The following is a 22,034-nucleotide window of genomic DNA, read 5'->3' as shown; positions in this document are numbered from 1 at the left end:
AGCTGGATTTAGAAAAGGTGGAGGAATCAGAGATCAAACTGTCAACATCTATTGGAGCATAGAAAAAGCAAGGGAATTCCAGAAAAGCATCTACTTCTGCTTCATTGACTATGCTAAAGCCTTTGACTATGTGGATCACAGCAAACTGTGGAAAATTCTTAAAGAGATGTGAATACCAGACCACCTTACTTGCCTCCCGAGAAACCTGTATGCGGGTCAAGAAGCAACAGTTATATCCGGACATGGAACAATGGACTGGTTCCAAATTGGCAAAGGAGTACGTCAAGGCTGTATATTGTCACCCTATTTATTTAACTTACATTACATCATGTGAAATGCCAGGCTGCATGAATCTTAAGTTGGAATCAGGATTTCTGGGAGAAATATCAATAATCCCAGGTATGCAGATGACACCACCCTTATGGCAGAAAGTGAAGAGGAGCTAAATAGCTTCTTGAAGGTGAAAGAGGAGAGAGAAAAAGCTGGCCTAAAACTCAACATTCAAAAAACTAAGATCATGGTATCTGGTCCCATCCGTTCATGGCAAATAGATGGGGGAAATAGTGGAAACAGGGGAAGATTTTATTTCTGGGGTCTCTGAAATCAGTGCAGATGGTGACTGTAGTCATGAAATTAAAAGACATTTGCTCCTTGAAATGAAAGCTATGACAAACCTAGACAGCATATTAAAAAGCAGAGACATCACTTTGTCAATAAAAGTCCATATAGTCCAAGCTATAATTTTTATAGTAGTCATGTATGGGTGTGAGAGTTGGATGATAAAGAAAGCTGAGTGCTGAAGAATTGATGCTTTGAACTGTGTTGTTGGAGAAGACTCTTGAGAGTCCCTTGCACAGCAAGGAGATCAAACCAGTCAATCCTGAAGGAATCAACCCTGAATATTCATCAGAAGCACTGATGCTGAAGCTGAAGCTCCAGTAACTTGGCCACTTGATGAGAAGTGTCAACTTGTTGGAAAAGGCCCTGATGCTAGTAAAGATTGAGGGCAGTAGGAGAAGGGGGCAACAGAGGATGAGATGGTTGGTAGGCATCATCGACTCAATGGACATGAGTTTGAACAAACTCCGGGAGATAGTGAAGGACAGGAAAGCCTGGCATATCGAAGTTCATAGGGGTCACAAAGAGTCAGATATGACTGAGCAACTGAACAACAACAACAAAAGTAATTATGCTTTCATACCCTGAATTTTTAAATTATTATAACTAGTCTCAAACACATCTTTATTAATTAAAATAGGAACCATTGCAATCAACATACTTTTGCAAGTAAGAAATAAGTTTGTTTATTCTGGTATCATAAAAATCCATGCTTCAGGATTTGATGAACTCTTGGAAAGCATTTTCTGCATCCTGATGGTTGTGGAAGCATTTTCCCTACAAAAGTTTTGGAGCTTCTTCTTAGTCCAACCACTGAGAAGGTAATTGCTGGTTATTTAAATAAATTCCACTTTTTGTCGCAGGTCACTATCCGATTGAGAAATGGTTTATTGTTGTTGAGTAGAGAAAGAGAAGAGGACACTTGAAAATGATGACTGTTTTGATTTGTGGTCAGCTCATGAATCACCTTCTTAACCAGCTTTTTCACCTTTCCAATTTGCTTCAAATGCCAATCGACCATAGAATGGTCTATGTTGAGTTCCTGGGCAACTTCTCCTGTTTTTGTAAGATCACTTTTGATGATCCTCTCAGTTGGTTGTTGTCAACTTCCAACGTCCAGTCACTGTACTCATCTTCAAGGCTCTCATCTCCTTTGCGAAACTACTTGAACCACCATGACACTGTATATTAGTTAGCAGTTCCTGGACCAAATGCATTGTTGGTGTTGCAAGTCGTCTCTGCTGCTTTACCATTTTGAAATCGAATAAGAAAATTGCTCAAATTTGCTTTGTGTCTAACATCATTTCCATAGTCTAAAATAAACATATTTTTATTTATTTTAAATAAATAAATATTTAAAATATAAAATAAACAGTAAATAATAATTCATTAGCAAAATATATAAAGCAAGAAATGCACATTAAAATTATGTATAACATAATCACATTAATTTAAGAATGCATTCTGATATCAAATGGCAAATTTCAACAATGGAAAACCAAGATTACTTTTGCACCAACCTAATACATTCTATTAAATACTTTAATTACTAATGAATTTTGTCAACAAATTTTCATAGAGATTTTACTTGAATACTTCCAGTGACAGGGAACTCATATTCAGAAAGACAATTTTATTTTCAAAAATTAAATTTTTACTGAACTGTGTCTACTTTAGTTTTTTATCCTATATCTAACTTATCTTCTGAAGTCATACAAAATTAATCTTTTGTACAGCTGCTCTTCAAATATTTGTGAAAGAACTAATTATATTCTAATTTCCCCTGACTCAAGCTAAACATTCAATTTCCTTCAAAATTTCTTTTTGTACAAGGTGAAATTTCCTTACATTTCTACTTTTGTCCTCTGGACATGCTCCAATTTGTCTTGTATCATTTAACTAGTAGCAGTCCCAAACCAATTTCCATATTCAAGAAGCATTTTGGCCATAATAGAGTAACAACATTACCTTTCATTGTAAATATTGTTTATATAGATCAATATTGACTTTTTTAGACAGCATTTATAGACTTTACACCAGGTTTATTATAAAATAAAACCTCTAGAAGTTTCTTTCACATATGCTTCAGTTAACAACCATAATTTACTTGTACAGTTGACTTTTGGACATAAATTCAAAATAATTTAATTTCATGAAATTGGAGATTAGCCTATCAGTCTGTTGAGATCTTTTAAAATCTTGGTTATCCCTTTAAACAAATGAGCTATCTCTTGTCATTTTTCTCAATCAAACCTGGTTTGGACACTATCAGTGCTTATTCAACATAGTAATTTACATACCAAACATGAAAGAAACAGAGCTTTACTATTAGTCATTTAGAAATTTATTTATTAAATAATCTGCTCATTTTATAACAGTTTTAGATATATGGACTTATTACAATGATAGTACAGAGAGATATACTCCACCCTATCACTAACTTTTAATACCAAAGACTGCCTCCAGTTTAAAACATCTATGATTCTTATTATTGTCTTTGAAAATGAAAGTGAAAAGTGAAAGTTGCTCAGTCGTATACGACTCTTTGCAACCCCATAGACTTCTCTGTGAAGTACATGGAATTCTCCAGGCCAGAATACTGGAGTGGGTAGCCGTTCCCTTCTCCAGGGTATCTTCCCAATGCAGGGATCGAACCCAGGTCTCCCTCATTGCAGGCTGATTCTTTACCAGCTGAGCTACCAGGGAAGCCCATTATTGTCTTTAATAGATATTTTTTAAAAATAAAAATTAACTTTATTGCATAATTATCAAGTCAATATGCCTATGTTATCCACTATCTGTTGTCAAAAGGGATTAGGTGCAGAGTATTAGCTGAATTCCAAACATAACATATAATGGTTTCCTTCTTCTAATAAAGGTCTATTAATACCTTCAAATGACATTATCTAAAGAAAATAAGAGGTTCTTCTTACTGAACATGGGCTATGTGCAATTATGACTGAAAAAGATTAAAAAACAAAGTATCAGAACCTGAAAACAAATCAATTAATTAAAGTTGTTAAATATGCAAATAAAATCTTAGCATCCAGACATACAGGACAATATATGGCAAACAATCTGTAATTATTCCTCTTTACACTGGGTAGCTATTACACCGTTGTAAGCTAGCAATGGAAATGGCAACCCACTCCAGTACTCTTGCCTGGAAAATTCCATGGACTGAGAAGCCTGATAGGCTACAGTCCATGGGGTTGCAAAGAGTCGGACACGACTGAGCGACTTCACTTTCACTTTCAAGCTAGCAATAAGTTCTATAATCTCAAAAAACCAGGACTTTTAGAGACAGTAATGTAAATGATGATAATGTTGAGAAGTAGAAAGTAACAATAAAGGTTAAAGTCCACCTGAAACTATCACAACATTTTTAATTGACTATACCCCAATATAAATTAAAAGGTAAAAAATAATAATACAGGTTAAACAACTATATTACTCTAGAGAAAAGACATATATAGAATTATTTAACAATGCTTTTTAAGATTAAGGCACTTATCTTTCTCTAGTTGCTTTAGGTATAAGGTTACTTTGTTTATTTGTGATTTTTCTTGTTTCCAGAGCTGGTAGTATTGCTATAAACTTCCCTCTTAGGGCTGCTTTTGCTGTGTCTCATTGGTTTTGGATTGTCAAGCTTTCATTTTTCTCTAAGTAGCTTTTTATTTCCTCTTTAATTTCTTTAGTAATCCATTGGTTGTTCAGTACCATATTGTTTAGCCTCCACATGTTTGTGTTATTTACATTTTCTTTAGTTTACTTCTAATCTCATAGCATTATGATCAGAAAACATGCTTGATATGATTTCAGTTTTCTTATATTTATCAAGGCTTGATTTGTGGCCCAAGATGTGATCTATTCCAGGAAATGTTCCATGTGCACTTGAGAAGAAAGTGTTTTCTGCTATTTTTGGATGGAATGCTCTATCAGATCAGATCAGTCGCTCAGTCGTGTCCGACTCTTTGCGACCCCATGAATCGCAGCACGCCAGGCCTCCCTGTCCATCACCAACTCCCGGAGTTCACCCAGACTCACGTCCATCGAGTCAGTGATGCCATCCAGCCATCTCATCCTCTGTCATCCCCTTCTCCTCTTGCCCCCAATCCCTCCCAGCGTCAGAGTCTTTTCCAATGAGTCAACTCTTCGCATGAGGTGGCCAAAGTACTGGAGTTTCAGCTTTAGCATCAGTCCTTCCAAAGAAATCCCAGGGCTGATCTCCTTTAGAATGGACTGGTTGGATCTCCTTGCAGTCCAAGGGACTCTCAAGAGTCTTCTCCAACACCACAGTTCAAAAGCATCAATTCTTTGGCGCTCAGCCTTCTTCACAGTCCAATTCTCACATCCATACATGACCACAGGAAAAACCATAGCCTTGACTAGAGGAACCTTTGTTGGCAAAGTAATGTCTCTGCTTTTGAATATGCCATCTAGGTTGGTCATAACTTTCCTTCCAAGGAGTAAGCGTCTTTTAATTTCATGGCTGCAATCACCATCTGCAGTGATTTTGGAGCCCAGAAAAATAAAGTCTGACACTGTTTCCACCGTTTCCCCATCTATTTCCCATGAAGTGGTGGGACCGGATGCCATGATCTTCGTTTTCTGAATGTTGAGCTTTAAGCCAACTTTTTCACTCTCCACTTTCACCTTCATCAAGAGGCTTTTTAGTTCCTCTTCACTTTCTGCCATAAGGGTGGTGTCATCTGCATATCTGAGGTTATTGATATTTCTCCCGGCAATCTTGATTCCAGCTTGTGTTTCTTCCAGTCCAGCGTTTCTCATGATGTACTCTGCATGTAAGTTAAATAAACAGGGTGACAATATACAGCATTGATGTACTCCTTTTCCTATTTGGAACCAGTCTGTTGTTCCATGTCCAGTTCTAACTGTTGCTTCCTGACCTGCATACAAATTTCTCAAGAGGCAGGTCAGGTGGTCTGGTATTCCCATCTCTTTCAGAATTTTCCACAGTTTATTGTGATCCACACAGTCAAAGGCTTTGGCATAGTCAATAAAGCAGAAATAGATGTTTTTCTGGAACTCTTTTGCTTTTAAATATCAATTAAATTTATCTGGTCTAATGTATCATTTAAGGCCTGTGTTTCCTTATTGATATTCTCTATGGATAATCTGTCAATTTATGAAAATAGGGTGTTAAAGTATCCTACTATTATTGTATTACTGTTGATCTCTTCTTATATGGCTATTAGTATTTGCCTTATATATTAGAGTGTGCCTATTTTGGGTGCATATATATTTATAATTGTTTACCTTTTTCTTGGATTGATCCCTTGATCATTATGTAGTGTCTTTCTTTGTCTTTTACAACATCTTTAAAGTCTATTTTGTCTAATATGAATATTTCCACTCCACCTTTCTTTTGATTTTCATTTGCATGGAATATCTTTTTCCATCCCCTTTCTTTCAGTCTGTTGTGTCCCTAAGTCTGAAGTGGGTCTCTTGTAGGTAGTATATATATGGGTCTTATTTTTGCATTCTTTCAGTGAGTCTGTGTCTTTTGGATGGAAAATTTAATCCATACATATAAGGTGATTATCAATATACATGTTGTTACTGCTATTTTCTTAATTGCTTTGGATTTGTTTTTGTAGGTCTTTTTATCTTCCCTTCCTCTTTTGTTCTCTGCTATTGTGATTTGATGACCAATTTTAGTGTTGTGTTTGGATTCCTCTTTCTTTTGTGTGTGTGTATCTGTTGTAGATTTTCAGTTTGCAGTTATTCTGAGGATTTGATATAAAGGGCTTCCCTGGTGGCTCAAATGGTAAAGAAACTGCTTGCAATGAGAGAGTTTTGGGTTCAGCTCCTGGGTCAGAAAGTTCCCGTGGGGAAGGAAATAGCAATCCACTCCTGAAGAATTCCATGGACAGAGGAGCCTGGCATACTACAGTCCATGTGGTCACATGCTGCTGCTGCTGCTAAGTCGCTTCAGTCATGTCTGACTCTGTGCGACCCCATAGACGGCAGCCCACCAGGCTCCCCCGTCCCTGGGATTCTCCAGGCAAAAACACTGGAGTGGGTTGCCATTTCCTTCTCCAATGCATGAAAGTGAAAAGTGAAAGTGAAGTCACTCAGTCGTGTCTGACTGTTAGCGACCCCATGGACTACAGCCCACCAGGCCCTCCATCCATGGGATTTTCCAGGCAAGAGTACTGGAGTGGGGTGCCATTGCCTTCTCCATGTGGTCACATAGACTGGGACAAAACTGGACAACTAACACTTTCACTTTGATATAGAAGTCTATATATAAACAAGATTGTTTTAAGTTGCTGGGCTCCTAATTTCAAATGCATTTCCAATATCCTGCATTTGTGCTCTCCTCTTCCCACAGTGACTGGTTTTGTTATGGTATTTGTGTGCAGATGATTTCCTACTTTTACTTTATGTTTGCCTTTACTGCTAAGCTTTTCCATTTGTAATTTTCTTGTTTCTTAAAGTGGCTTTTTCTTTTCTGCTTAGAGAGTTTCCTTTAGCATTTGTTGCAAAGCTAGTCTGGTGGTGCTGAATTCTCTTAGCTTTTGCTTGTCTGTAAAGCTTTTGATTTCTCCATCAAATATCAATGAAGCCCTTGATGGGAAGAATATTCTTATTTTTTTAAAAATTTATTTATTTTATAATTGAAGGATAATTGCTTTACAAAATATTTTGTTTTCTGTCAAACATCTGTTGTTTTCTGTCAAACAGCAACATTAATCAGCCATAGGTATAGGTAGAATATTCTTGGCTGTAGGTTCTTCCCTTTCATTGCTTTAAGTATAATGTGCCACTTCCTTCTGGCAGGCAGAGTTTCTGCTGAGAAATCTTCTGATACTCTTATGGAAGTTACTTTGTATGCTATTTGTTGCTTTTAGTATTTTTTTACTTTAATGTTTGTCAATTTGATTACTATGTGTCTCAGTGTGTTACTCCTTGGGTTTATCATGCCAGGGACTCTCTGTGCTTCCTGGACTTGAATGACTGTTTCATTTCCCATGTTAGGGAAGTTTTCAGCTATTATCTCTTCAGTTGTGCTCTTTGTCCTTTTTTCTCTTTTTTCTCCTTCTGGGACCCCTATAACACAAATGTTGGCGCATTTAATATTGTCCCAGAGGTCTCTTAGACTATCTTCATTTCTTTTCACTCCTTTTTTCTTTATTCTGTCTTGAGGCAGTGATTTCAACCATTCTGTCTTCCAGGTCACTTATTTGTTCTTATGCCTCATTTATTCTGCTCTTGATTCCTTCTAGTATATTTTTCATTTCAGCTGTTAATATTGTTAATTTCTGTTTGTCTGTTCTTTAGCTCTAAGTCTTTGTTAAACATTCTTGCATCTTCTCAGTCTGTACCTCTATTCTTTTCCCAAGATATTGGATCATCTTCATTATCACTACTCTGAATTCTTTTTCTGGTAAATGCCTATCTCCACTTCACTTAGTTATTCTTTTGGGGTTTTATCTTGTTCCTTCATCTGGGACATATTCCTCTGCTGTCACATCTTGTCTACCTTTCTGTGATTACTGCTTCTCTTCCTCAGGATTCAGGGTTGTAGTTCTTTCTTCTTTTGTCTTCTCTCTGGTAGAAGAGGCTGTCTAAGAGTCTTTGGCAGGTTTCCTGATGGGAGGGCCTGGATTCTGCTCACTGTTGGGTCTTGTCCCTCTGGTGGGTAGGCCCATGTTCAGGAAGCTGCTTATTTGCTAATGGATGGGGCTGTGTTACTATTCTGTTGGTTGTTTGGCCTGAAGCATCCCAACACTGGCCTACAGGCTGTTGGATGGGGCTAAGTCTGGGGGAAGGTAGCCTACAGAAGGGCTTGCATCAATGAGTAGTTACCAGAGCTACCACTGCCAGTGTCTTTTTCCCTTGTAGTGAGCCACAACCATCCCCCACCTTTGTAGGAGACCCTCTAATACTAGTAGTTCTGGCCCAAGGTCTTATGAGCTCACTTCTTTTTTCCCTTTGGTCCTGATGCACACTAGACCTTGTGTGTACCATCTAAGAGTGGAGTTTCTGTTTCCTCAGAATTTCTGTGGAATTCTGCAATCAAACTCCACTGGTCTTCAAAGTCAGATTCTCTGGGGGCTTCTCATCCATTGTCAGACTCTAAGGCTTGGAAGCCTGCTGTGGGGCTCAGGACTTTCACTCCTGTAGGAGAACTTCTGTGGTATAACTATTTTCCAGTTTGTGGGTTGCCAACCTGGCAGGTAAGAGACTTGATTTTATCATAACTGTACCCCCTCTTATCATCTCATTGCACCTTCTTTGTCTTTGGGTGTAGGGTATCTTTTTTGGTAGGTTCCAGTATGTTTCTGTTGTTGTTTTGTCAATACTTGTTCAGCAGTTGTGATTTTGGTGTTTTTGTAAGAACCAGTGAGCTCATGTCCTTCTACTCTGTCATCTTGCTGGCAAGTCCTCTAAGAGACACCTTTCAGTGCCCAGAAGCAATTTAGAGATTATTGAAAACATTAAAATCATTTGATATGGTGCATTTAAAATTTTTAAATTTTATGCTGGAGTATAGTTGATTTGATATAGTCAAGGAAATCAGTCCTGAATATTCATTGGAAGGACTGATGTTAAAGTTGAAACTCCAATACTTTGGCCACCTGATGCGAAGAACTGACTCATTGGAAAAGACTCTCATGCTGGGAAAGATTGAAGGTGGGAGGAGAAGGGGACAACAGAGGATGAGATGATTGGATGGCATCACCAACTCAATGGACATGAGTGTGAGTAAACTCTGGTAGTTGGTGATGGACAGGGAGGCCAGGCGTGCTGCAGTCCATGGCATCTCAAAGAGTCGGAATGGCTGAGTGACTGAATTGAACTGATAGTTGATTTGCAATGTTGCATTTGTTTCAGGTGTTCATGTTTTAAAGGAACTTCCATATTGTACTTCATAGTAGTTGTACCAATGTACATTCCCAACAGTAGCGTAGAAGGGTTCTCTTTTCTCCACACAAAATGGTGCATTTTTAAGGAGAACATAGGATACCTTTTTTTGATTCTAACTCATGAGTTTCTCTAAAGATCAAATTCAGGATGCAATTAATTTAATTATTTGGAAGCTTATCCAAAAATAAAAAAAATCTGAAAACAACTTATTGTTGTAAAACATGATTTTTGAATAGCATCTAAAGGACTAAAATATTTAGTTATAGGTCATTTTAGTCAATTGTTTTATTCCTAGTTTAAATGTATACTACACAGATCTCATATCTTGCAGTTTTGGTGTAAGAACATGAAGGCTTCTGAGAGTCATGCCTAAAGCACAGAGAAAAAAGTAAAAACTAAAAGGTACTAATTTGAAAAGGAAGAGACAAAAGTATTATTATTTGCAGATAGATAGTATGATCAAATGTGTAAAGAATCTAAGAGAATCAACTGAAGATTTTTAGGAACATGAATAACTTTACTAAGTTAACTGGATACAAAATAAGTAGGCAAAATTACAAATTTCACTGTATATTATAATAAAACCATTATGGAAAAATGTTTCTTTAAAAAACCAACCCAAAGAATTTCCAGTTATAAACTTGATAAGAAATGTAAGACTTATTTGAAAAGCATAAGCCTGATGGATATAATGAAAACTGATTCAATGGAAAAACTGTCTTGCACAAGCATAGAAAAATGCTACTGGTCCTTTTATTAATTTGTGTATTTAATATACTCAATAAAAACAATTTTTTTGGAATGAAATAATTCCAGTTGAGCTATTTCCAATCTTAAAAGTTGATGCTGTTAAAGTGCTACACCCAACATGCCAGCAAATTTGGAAAACTCAGCAGTGGCCATAGGACTGGAAAAGATCAGTTTTCATTCCAATCCTAAAGAAAGGCAAGGACAAAGAATGTTCAAACTAGCGCACAATTGCACTCATCTTATATGCTAGCAAAGTAATGCTCAAAATTCTCCAAGTGATGCTTCAACCATACATGAACTGTGAACTTCCAGAAGTTCAATCTGGATTTAGAAAAGGCAGAGGAACCAGAGATCAAATTGCCAACATCTGTTGGATCATAGAAAAAGCAAGAGAATTCCAGAAAAACATCTACTTCATTTACTATGCTAAAGCCTTTGACTGTGTAGATGACAACAAACGGTGGAAAATTCTGAAAGAGATGGGAATACCAGACCACCTTACCTGTCTCCTGAGAAATCTGTATGTGGGTCAAGAAGCAACAGTTAGAACTGGACATGGAACAATGGACTGGTTCCAAATTGGGAAAGGAGTATGTCAAGGCTGTATATTGTCACCCTGTTCATTTAACTTATATGCAGAGTACATCATGCGAAATGCCGTGCTGGATGAAGTGCAAGCTGGAATCAAGATTGCCTGGAGAAATATCAATAACCTCAGATATGCAGATGACACCATGCTTATGGCAGAAAGTGAAGAGGAACTAAAGAGCCTCTTGATGAAAGTGAAAGGGGAGGGTGAAAAAGTTGGTTTAAAACTCAACATTTCAAAAATGAAGATCACAGCATCTAGTCCCATCACTTCATGACAAATAGATGGGGAAACAATGGAAACAGTGATAGACTTTATTTTTGGGGGCTCCAAAATCCTGCAGATGGTGACTGCAGCCATGAAATTAAAAGACGCTTGCTCCTTGGAAGAAAAGTTATGACCAACCTAGACAGCATATTAAAAAGCAGAGACATTACTTTGCTGACAAAGGTCCATCTAGTCAAAGCTATGATTTCACCAGTAGTCATGTGAGAGTTGGATGATAAAGAAAACTGAGCACGGAAGAATTGATGATTTTAGACTGTCATGTTGGAGAAGACTCTTGAGAGTTCCTTGGACTGCAAGGAGATCCAATCGGTCCTGACTATTCATTGGAAGGACTGATCCTGAAGCTCCAATACTTTGGCCACCTGATACGAAGAACTGATTCATTGGAAAAGACCTTGATGCTGGGAAAGATTGAAGGCAGGAGGAGAAGGGGAAAACAGAGGATGAGATGATTGGATGGCATCACCGACTCAATGGACATGAGTTTGGGCAAGCTCTGGGAATTGGTGATGGACATGGAAGCCTGGTGTGCTGCAGTCCATGGGGTCACAAAGTGTTGGACACGACTGAGTGACTGTGCTGAACTGAACATAATTCAATTCTTCTGAAAAAATTAATATATAAAAGATCTTCCAGCAACATGTTGGACTATACACTCGAAAGGTTTTCCTATTACATTATAATGGCATCCTGGGTAAAATATAGGCATTCTGGATAAACTATAAGACTTTTTTTTTAAGTTTTGCTGAGCTTTTAGTATAGTGAAAGAAATTTCCAAGAGCCAAAATAAAGACACAGCAATATGAAACCTGAATTGTGAGAGGTTAGTAAATTCTTAAGAGAAGGTTCCATTGGATTTAAATGCCATTGCCAACACTGATATAGGGAGGCAAAATATAGATCCTGCTCCAAAGTGAAGGAGCTGAACTTGAGACTCCAATAATTAATCAGAGTTCATGAACAGGTTAAAGTGGTCTCATAGCATCCCCAGTTATTATTACTGCTGCTGCTAAGTTGCTTCAGTCGTGTCCGACTCTGTGCGACCCTATAGACGGCAGCCCACTAGGCTCCTCTGTCCCTGGGATTCTCCAGGCAAGAATACTGGAGTGGGTTGCCATTTCCTTCTCCAATGCATGAGAGTGAAAAGTGAAAGTGAAGTCGCTCAGTCATGCCCGACTCTTAGTGACCCCATGGACTGCAGCCTACCAGGCTCCTCCATCCATGGGATTTTCCAGGCAAGAGTACTGGAGTGGGTTGCCATTGCCTTCTCTGAGTTATTATTAGAAACAAGCAAAATAACATGTTTTCCTCTTGGAAATTTTAATTTAGACCTTCATGATTCCATATATATTGAATTCAATAAATTATGTGAATTCAAAATATCAAAAAAAGAAAGAAAAATCCAATGAGTAACAGTCAGCAAAATGGTAACAAATTTATACTTCCAAGAAGATCAGATAAAGATTATAAAATATGTAAATTACTGATATGATATTTTAAAATGTCAAAATAAACAAGATACAATCAAAATGATCAGGTAAATTTGAAAGTAAGTAAAACTTCTAGAAATGAAAAATAAAAGAAAATTTTAAACATTAGTTGTTTAATTAAACAGCAGACTAGCTACAGAAAAATGTGGACAATAGGCATGAGGTAGAAAGGAAGATTGGTATGAGGCAATTTCCAAGAATGAGGCACAAAAAGAGTAAGAAAGAAAGTAAGAAGAAGAATTTAAGAACTAACATATATCTAAGAAGATTTCAAGAAAGAATGGAGGCAATATAATATTCAAAGAGATTATAGCTTGGAATTTCCAGAATTAATAAAATGCATGAATATCTAGCTATAAGAAACACAACATGTACCACACAGAATAAGCAAAAACAAAACCCCCCAAATCCATTTCTAGATATATTCCTGAGAGACTTGAAAAAACACCATAGGTTTAAAAAAGATAAGTCTTAAAAGTAGCCAGAAAGAAAGGACAGGTCACTTATAAAGGAATAATATATAGGGCCAGAGCAAAGACTTTTCAGAAGCAATCCTGGAAGAGAAGAAATGGAATAATATGTTCAAAGTGCTTAGAAAAACTAACTCTCTAAAGTTGTATAGCAAAATTTTATTTCAAGAATAATGGGTTTTGGTCTTCCCTGGTGGCCCAGTCGTTAACAATCCACCTTGCAATGCAGGGGACACAGATTCTACTCCTGGTCCAAGAAGATTCCATATGCCACAGAGCAGCTAGGCCCAGATACCACAACTACTGAGCCCACACACTGCAATAATTGATGTATATGCACCTAGAGCCTGTGTTTAGAAACAAGAGAAGTCACCGCAATGAGAAGCTTGTACACCTCAACTAGAGAGTAACCCCAGCTCACCACAACTAGAGAAAGCCTGAGATCAGCAATGGAGATCCACCATTGTGAAAAATAAATTAAAATTTTAAAAAGAATAATTCTTTTTTAAAAACATACTTTTAGATTAGAAAAACTTATGAGAGTTATCTACCAAGAAACCTAAACTAAGTCTTCTAGAGTATTCATTTCAGAAATAGGAAAAATGACCCCAGCAGGGGAGTCAACAATATGTAAAGAAATAGTGAATATATGTATAAACGTGTAGAGACGTTTAAATGAAAACTGCCTGATATCAACAATAACAACAAAAAAAATTGCTTAGTGGAGTTAAAAATAAAGTATTAAGAGGGAAAGAGTTACAGCTGTAACAGAATGAAAAGCTTGACAAATTCTTTTACCACAAAATAACTTAAAACTGGATGAAATTGAAAAATAAAATATTCACAAATCAGAGAGAATTAACAAGTAAGAAATATTTGTGGAAACCTGCTAAATAGTAGGGAGAATGTAGAATTCTTGCATTCTCATACAGACAGGAAAATATGACTCATTCTTAGGGTGGTTTTAGGTGTGTTATAATGTTGCATTTAGTATGAAATTATTTCAAAGCAGTTATGAGTTCAGAGAATTAAAGGGACCCATATTTAAAGATTAAAGGAAAATAAAATCAAAATAAGTGAATAGGGAATATTCATATAAGTAGAAATTATTTTAAAGGGACCCACATTTAAAGATTAAAGGAAAATGACAATAAATAAATATCAATATAAGCAGAAATTATTTAAAAGAAGCTAATGGTGATTTGAGGATTGAAAAGCAATATAGTCAAAATGAAAAATTCAATTTGCTTAACAAAATATTTAAGTGCTAAAAAAATTAGTGAACTTGGGCTAGATCCATAGAAACACTAAAAATTTAAGAACATAGAGTAAAACATTGAATAAAGATTAACAGCACCTCAGAAACCTGTGGAACAGTATCAAATGTACCAGCATACATTGAGTGGATATTTAAGAGAAAAGCAGAGGAAGAAAGGGGAGAACAATTATTTGAAAAACAGTGTTTGGCTTCCCAAATTTGATTAACAGGAAAAAATGTTGACTTAGACTTTCAAGAAGTTTGAAAGCTAGAGAGAAAATCTTAAAAAAAGCAAGAGAAAAAAGATTCATCAAGTACAGTCACACTTAAGCGATATTGTGGTTTCAGTTCCAGACCACCACAATAAGGCAAATATTGCAGTAAAGCAAGTCACACAAATTTTTTTTGTTTCCCATTACATATAAAAGTTGTATGTCTATACTATACTGTAGCTTAAGTGTGTAATAACATTACATCAAAAACAACAATGCACCTACCTTAATTAATTTCATTATCATTTGGAATTTTTGTATGTATTTTAAAAATATTTTTTACTGAAGTATAGTTGATTTACAATGTTGTACCAGTCTCTGCTGTATAGCAAAATGACACAGGTATACATACATAAATATATATTATATATATATATATATACACACACACTCTCTCTCTTTTTAATGGTTTATTATAGGATATTGAATATAGTTCCCTATACTGCACATTAGGACTTTGTTTTTCATCCATTCTAAATGTAATAGTTTGCATCTACCAATCCCAAGTTCCCAGTCCCTCTCTTCCCCTCCCCCTATCCCCTTGGAAACCATGCATCTGTTCTCTGTGTCTGTGAGTTTGTTTTCATTTTGTAGATAAGATTCATTTGTGTCATAGTTTAGATTCAACATATAAGTGATATCATATGATATTTTTCTTTCTCTTTTTTTAATATAAATTTATTTATTTTAATTGGAGGCTAATCACTTTACAATATTGTATTGGTTTTGCCATACTTGACATGAATCCGCCACAGGTGTACATGCGGTCCCCATCCTGAACCCCTCTCCCACCTCCCTCCCCATCCCATCCCTCTGGGTCATCCCCGTGCACCAGCCCCAAGCATCCTGTATCACACATCAAACCTGGACTGGTGACTCGTTTCACATATGATAATATACATTTTCAATGCCATTTTCCCAAACCATCTCACCCTCACCCTCTCCCACAGAGTCCAAAAGACTGTTCTATACACCTGTGTCTCTTTTGCTGTCTCTCATACAGGGTTATTGTTACCATCTTTCTAAATTCCATATATATGCGTTAGTATACTGTATTGGTGTTTTTCTTTCTGGCTTACTTCACTCTGTATAATAGGCTCCAGTTTCGTCCACCTCATTAGAACTGATTCAAATGTATTCTTTTTAATGGCTGAGTAATACTCCATTGTGTATATGTACCACAGCTTTCTTATCCATTCATCTGCTGATGGACATCTAGGTTGCTTCCATGTCCTGGCTATTATAAACAGTGCTGCCATGAACATTGGGGTACACGTGTCTCTTTCAATTCTGGTTTCCTCAGTATGTATGCCCAGCAATGGGATTCCTGGGTCCTTTGGCAGTTCTATTTCCAGTTTTTTAAGAAATCTCCACACTGTTCTCCTTAGTGGCTGTCCCAGCGTCCATTCCCACCAATACTGTAATAGGGTTCCCTTCTCTCCACACCCTCTCCAGGATTTATTGCTTGTAGACTTTTGGATAGCAGCCATTCTGACTAGTATGAAATGGTACCTCATTGTGGTTTTGATTTGCATTTCTCTAATAATGAGTGATGTTGAGCATCTTTTCATGTGCTTGTTAGCCATCTGTATGTCTTCTTTGGAGAAATGTCTGTTTAGTTATTTGGCCCATTTTTTGATTGGGTCATTTATTTTTCTGGAATTGAGCTGTAGGAGTTGCTTGTATATTTTTGAGATTAATTGTTTGTCAGTTGCTTCATTTGCTATTATTGTCTCCCATTCTGAAGGCTGTCTTTTCACCTTGCTTATAGTTTCCTTTGTTGTGCAAAAGCTTTCTGGGGAGGCCTTACAAATAGCTGTGAAAAGACGAGAAGCAAAAAGCAAAGGAGAAAAGGAAAGATATAAACATCTGAATGCAGAGTTCCAAAGAATAGCAAGAAGAGATAAGAAAGCCTTCTTCAGCGATCAATGCAAAGAAATAGAGGGAAACAACAGAATGGGAAAGACTAGAGATCTCTTCAAGAAAATCAGAGATACCAAAGGAATATTTCATGCAAAGATAGGCTCGATAAAGGACAGAAATGGTATGGACCTAAAAGAAGCAGAAGATATTAAGAAGAGATAGCAAGAATACACAGAAGAACTGTACAAAAAAGATCTTCATGACCCAGATAATCATGATGGTGTGATCACTCACCTAGAGCCAGACATCCTGGAATGTGAAGTCAAGTGGGCCTTAGAAAGCATCACTACGAACAAAGCTAGTGGAGGTGATGGAATTCCAGTTGAGCTATTCCAAATCCTGAAAGATGATGCTGTGAAAGTGCTGCACTCAATATGCCAGCAAATTTGGAAAACTCATCAGTGGCCACAGAACTGGAAAAGGTCGGTTTTCATTCCAATCACAAACAAAGGCAATGCCAAAGAATGTTCAAACTACCGCACAATTGCGCTCATCTCACACGCTAGTAAAGTAATGCTCAAAATTCTCCAAGCCAGGCTTCAGCAATATGTGAACCGTGAACTTCCTGATGTGCAAGCTGGTTTTCGAAAAGGCAGAGGAACCAGAGATCAAATTGCCAACATCCGCTGGGTCATGGAAAAAGCAAGAGAGTTCCAGAAAAACATCTATTTCTGCTTTATTGACTATGCCAAAGCCTTTGACTGTGTGGATCCCAATAAACTGTGGAAAATTTTGAAAGAGATGGGAATACCAGACCACCTGATCTGCCTCTTGAGAAATCTGTATGCAGGTCAGGAAGCAACAGTTAGAGCTGGACATGGAACAACAGACTGGTTCCAAATAGGAAAAGCAGTTCGTCAAGGCTGTATATTGTCACCCTGCTTATTTAACTTATATGTAGAGTACATCATGAGAAACGCTGGACTGGAAGAAACACAAGCTGGAATCAAGATTGCCGGGAGAAATATCAATAACCTCAGATATGCAGATGACACCACCCTTATGGCAGAAAGTGAAGAGGAACTAAAAAGCCTCTTGATGAAGGTGAAAGTGGAGAGTGAAAAAGTTGGCTTAAAGCTTAACATTCATAAACGAAGATCATGGCATCTGGTCCCATCACATTATGGGAAATAGATGGGGAAACAGTGGAAACAGTGTCAGACTTTATTTTTCTGGGCTTTAAAATCACTACAGATGGTGACTGCAGCCATGAAATTAAAAGATGCTTACTCCTTGGAAGGAAAGTTGTCACCAACCTAGATGGCATATTCAAAAGCAGAGACATTACTTTGCCAACAAAGGTTCCTCTAGTCAAGGCTATGGTTTTTCCTGTGGTCATGTATGGATGTGAGAATTGGACTGTGAAGAAGGCTGAGCACCGAAGAATTGATGCTTTTGAACTGTGGTGTTGGAGAAGACTCTTGAGAGTCCCTTGGACTGCAAGGAGATCCAACCAGTCCCTTCTGAAGGAGATCAGCCCTGGGATTTCTTTGGAAGGAATGATGCTAAAGCTGAAACTGCAGGCCACCTCATGCGAAGAGTTGACTCATTGGAAAAGACTCGGATGCTGGTAGGGATTGGGGGCAGGAGGAGAAGGGGATGACAGAGGATGAGATGGCTGGATGGCATCACTGACTTGATGGATGTGAGTCTGGGTGAACTCCGGGAGTTGGTGATGTACAGGGAGGCCTGGCGTGCTGCGATTCATGGGGTCGCAAAGAGTCGGACATGACTGAGCAACTGATCTGATCTGATTTGTTTATTTTTGCTTTTATTTCCAATATTCTGAGAGGTGGGTCATAGAGGATCCTGCTGTGATTTATGTCGGAGAGTGTTTTGCCTATGTTTTCCTCTAGGAGTTTTATAGTTTCTAGTCTTACATTTAGATCTTTAATCCATTTTGAGTTTATCCTTGTGTATGGTGTTAGAAAGTGTTCTAGTTTCATTCTTTTATAAATGGTTGACCAGTTTTCCCAGCACCACTTGTTAAAGAGATTGTCTTTTCTCCATTGTATATTCTTGCCTCCTTTGTCAAAGATAAGGTGTCCATAAGTGCATGGATTTATCTCTGGGCTTTCTGTTTTGTTCCATTGATCTATATTTCTGTCTTTGTGCCAGTACCATACTGTCTTGATGACTGTGGCTTTGTAGTAGAGCTTGAAGTCAGGCAGGTTGATTCCTTCAGTTCCATTCTTCTTTCTCAAGATTGCTTTGGCTGTTCAAGGTTTTTTTGTATTTCCATACAAATTGTGGAATTATTTGCTTTACTTCTGTGAAAAATACCATTGGTAACTTGATAGGGATTGCATTGAATCTATAAATTGCTTTGGGTAGTACACTCATTTTCACTATATTGATTCTTCCGATCCATGAACATGGTATATTTCTCCATCTATTTGTGTCCTCTTTGATGTCTTTAACCAGTGTTTTATAGTTTTCTATATATAGGTCTTTTGTTTATTTAGGTAGATGTATTCCTAAGTATTTTATTCTTTTCATTGCAATGGTGAATGGAATTGTTTCCTTAATTTCTGTTTTCTCATTGTTAGTGTATAGGAATGCAAGGGATTTCTGTGTGTTGATTTTATATCCTGCAACTTTACTATATGCATTGATTAGCTCTAGTAATTTTCTGGTGGAGTCTTTATGGTTTTCTATGTATAGGATCGTGTCATCTGCAAGCAGTGAGAGTTTTACTTCTTCTTTTCCAATCTGGATTCCTTTTATTTCTCTTGCTGCTCTGATTGCTGTGGCCAAAACTTCCAAAACTATGTTGAATAGTAGTGGTGAGAGTGGGCACCCTTGTCCTGTTCCTGACTTTAGGGGAAACGCTTTCAATTTTTCACCATTGAGGATAATGTTTGCTGTGGGTTTGTCAGATATAGCTTTTATTATGTTGAGATATGTTCATTCTATTCCTGCTTTCTGGAGGATTTTTATAATAAATGGATGTTGAATTTTGTCAAAGGCTTTCTCTGCATCTATTGATATAATCATATGGCTTTTATTTTGCAATTTGTTAATGTGGTGTATTATGTTGATTGATTTGTGGATATTGAAGAATCCTTGCATCCCTGGGATAAAGCCCACTTGGTCATGATGTATGATCTTTTTAATGTGTTGTTGGATTCTGTTTGCTAGAATTTTGTTGAGGATTTTTGCATCTATGTTCATCAGTGATATTGGCCTGTAGTTTTCTTTTTTTGTGGGATCTTTGTCAGGTTTTGGTATTAGGGTGATGGTGGCCTCATAGAATGAGTTTGGAAGTTTGCCTTCCTCTGCAATTTTCTGGAAGAGTTTGAGTAGGATAGGTGTTAGCTCTTCTCTAAATTTTTGGTAGAATTCAGCTGTGAAGCCGTCTTGACCTGTGCTTTTGTTTGCTGGAAGATTTCTGATTACAGTTTCAATTTCCGTGCTTGTGATGGGTCTGTTAAGGTTTTCCATTTCTTCCTGGTTCAGTTTTGGAAAGTGTACTTTTCTAAGAATTTGTCCATTTCTTCCAAGTTGTCCATTTTTTTGGCATAGAGTTGCTGATAGTAGTCTCTTATATCCTTTGTATTTCTGTGTTGTCTGTTGTGATCTCTCCATTTTCATTTCTAATTTTGTTGATTTGATTTTTCTCCCTTTGTTTCTTGATGAGTCTGGCTAATGGTTTGTCAATTTTGTTTATCTTATCAAAGAACCAGCTTTTGGCTTTGTTGATTTTTGCTATGGTCTCTTTTGTTTCTTTTGCATTTGTTTCTGCCCTAATTTTTAAGATTTCTTTCCTTCTACTAAACCTGGGGTTCTTCATTTCTTCCTTTTCAAGTTGCTTTAGGTGTAGAGTTAGGTTATTTATTTGACTTTTTTCTTGTTTCTTGAGGTAAGCCTGTATTGCTACGAACCTTCCCCTTATCACTGCTTTTACAGTGTCCCATAGTTTTTGGGTTGTTGTGTTTTCATTTTCATTAGTTTCTATGCATATTTGGGTTTTTTTTTTATTTCTTCTGTGATTTGTTGGTTATTCAGCAGCGTGTTGGTCAGCCTCCATATGTTGCCATTTTTAATAGTTTTTCTCCTGTAATTGACATCTAATCTTATTGCATTGTGGTCAGAAAAGATGCTTGGAATGATTTCAATTTTTTTTAATTTACCAAGGCTAGATTTATGGCCCAGGATGTGATCTATCCTGGAGAAGTTTTCATGTGCACTTGAGAAAAAGTTGAAGTTCATTGTTTTGATGTGAAATGTCCTATAGATATCAATTAGGTCTAACTGATCCATTGTATCACTTAAAGTTTGTGTTTCCTTGCTAATTTTCTGTTTAATTGATCTATCCAGAGGTGTGAGTGGGGTATTACAGTCTCCCACTATTATTGTGTTACTGTTAATTTCCCCTTTCACACTTGTTAGCATTTGCCTTACATATTGTGGTGCTCCTGTGTTGGGTGCATATATATTTATAACTGTTACATCTTCTTCTTGGATTGATCCTTTGATCATTATGTAGTGTCCTTCTTTGTCTCTTTTCACAGCCTTTGTTTTAAAATCTATTTTATCTGTTATGAGTATTGCTACTCCTGCTTTCTTTTGGTCTCCATTTGCATGAAATATCTTTTTTCCAGCCCTTCACTTTCAGTCTGTATGTGTCCCTTGTTTCGATATGGGTCTCTTATAGACAACATATATAAGTGTCTTGTTTTTTTATCCATTCGGCCAGTCTTTGTCTTTTGGTTGGGGCATTCAACCCATTTACATTTAAGGTACTTATTGATAACTATGATCCCATTGCCATTTACTTTGTTGTTTTGGGTTTGAGTTTATAAACCTTTTCTGTGTTTCCTCTCTAGAGAAGATCCTTTAGCATTTGTTGGAGAGCTGGTTTGGTGGTGCCAAATTCTCTCAGCTTTTGCTTGTCTGTGAAGCTTTTGATTTCTCCTTCATATTTGAAGGGGATCCTTGCTGGATACAGCAATCTGGGCTGTAGGTTATTTTCTTTCATCATTTTAAGTATGTCTTGCCATTCCCCTCTGGCCTGAAGGGTTTCTATTGAAAGATTAGCTGTTATCCTTATGGGAATCCCCTTGTGTGTTATTTGTTGTTTTTTTTTTCCTTGCTGCTTTTAATATTTATTCTTTGTGTTTGATCTTTGTTAATTCAATCAATATGTGTCTTGGGGTGTTTCGCCGTGGGTTTATCCTGTTTGGGACTCTCTGGGTTTCTTGGACTTGGGTGGCTATTTCCTTCCCCATTTTAGGGAAGTTTTCAACTATTATCTCCTCAAGTATTTTCTCATGGTCTTTCTTTTTGTCTTCTTCTTCTGGGACTCCTATGATTCGAATGTTGGGGTGTTTAACATTGTCCCAGAGGTCTCTGAGGTTGTCTTCATTTCTTTTAATTCTTTTTTCTTTTTCCCTCTCTGTTTCATTTATTTCTACCATTCTATCTTCCACCTCACTTATCCTATCTTCTGCCTCAGTTATTCTACTGTTGGTTCCC

General features: G+C 37.1%; 1 long non-coding RNA gene across 1 annotated transcript in view; it reads right to left on the bottom strand.

Moving 5' to 3' along the window:
- Positions 1-1,654: 1,654 nt before the first annotated feature.
- LOC129655469 (uncharacterized) overlaps positions 1,655-22,034 on the bottom strand; it is an 80,004-nt gene continuing 59,624 nt past the window's right edge. The window contains exon 3 of the long non-coding RNA XR_008716012.1: positions 1,655-1,931. This is a non-coding gene — a long non-coding RNA (uncharacterized LOC129655469). The remainder of the gene's footprint in view (positions 1,932-22,034) is intronic.

This window comes from Bubalus kerabau, chromosome 6 (assembly GCF_029407905.1).
Source record: "Bubalus kerabau isolate K-KA32 ecotype Philippines breed swamp buffalo chromosome 6, PCC_UOA_SB_1v2, whole genome shotgun sequence".
NCBI classification, from domain to species: domain Eukaryota; kingdom Metazoa; phylum Chordata; class Mammalia; order Artiodactyla; family Bovidae; genus Bubalus; species Bubalus kerabau.
The sequence above is the reverse complement of the archived record's forward strand: the minus strand, read 5'-3'. Positions and strand labels throughout refer to the sequence as shown.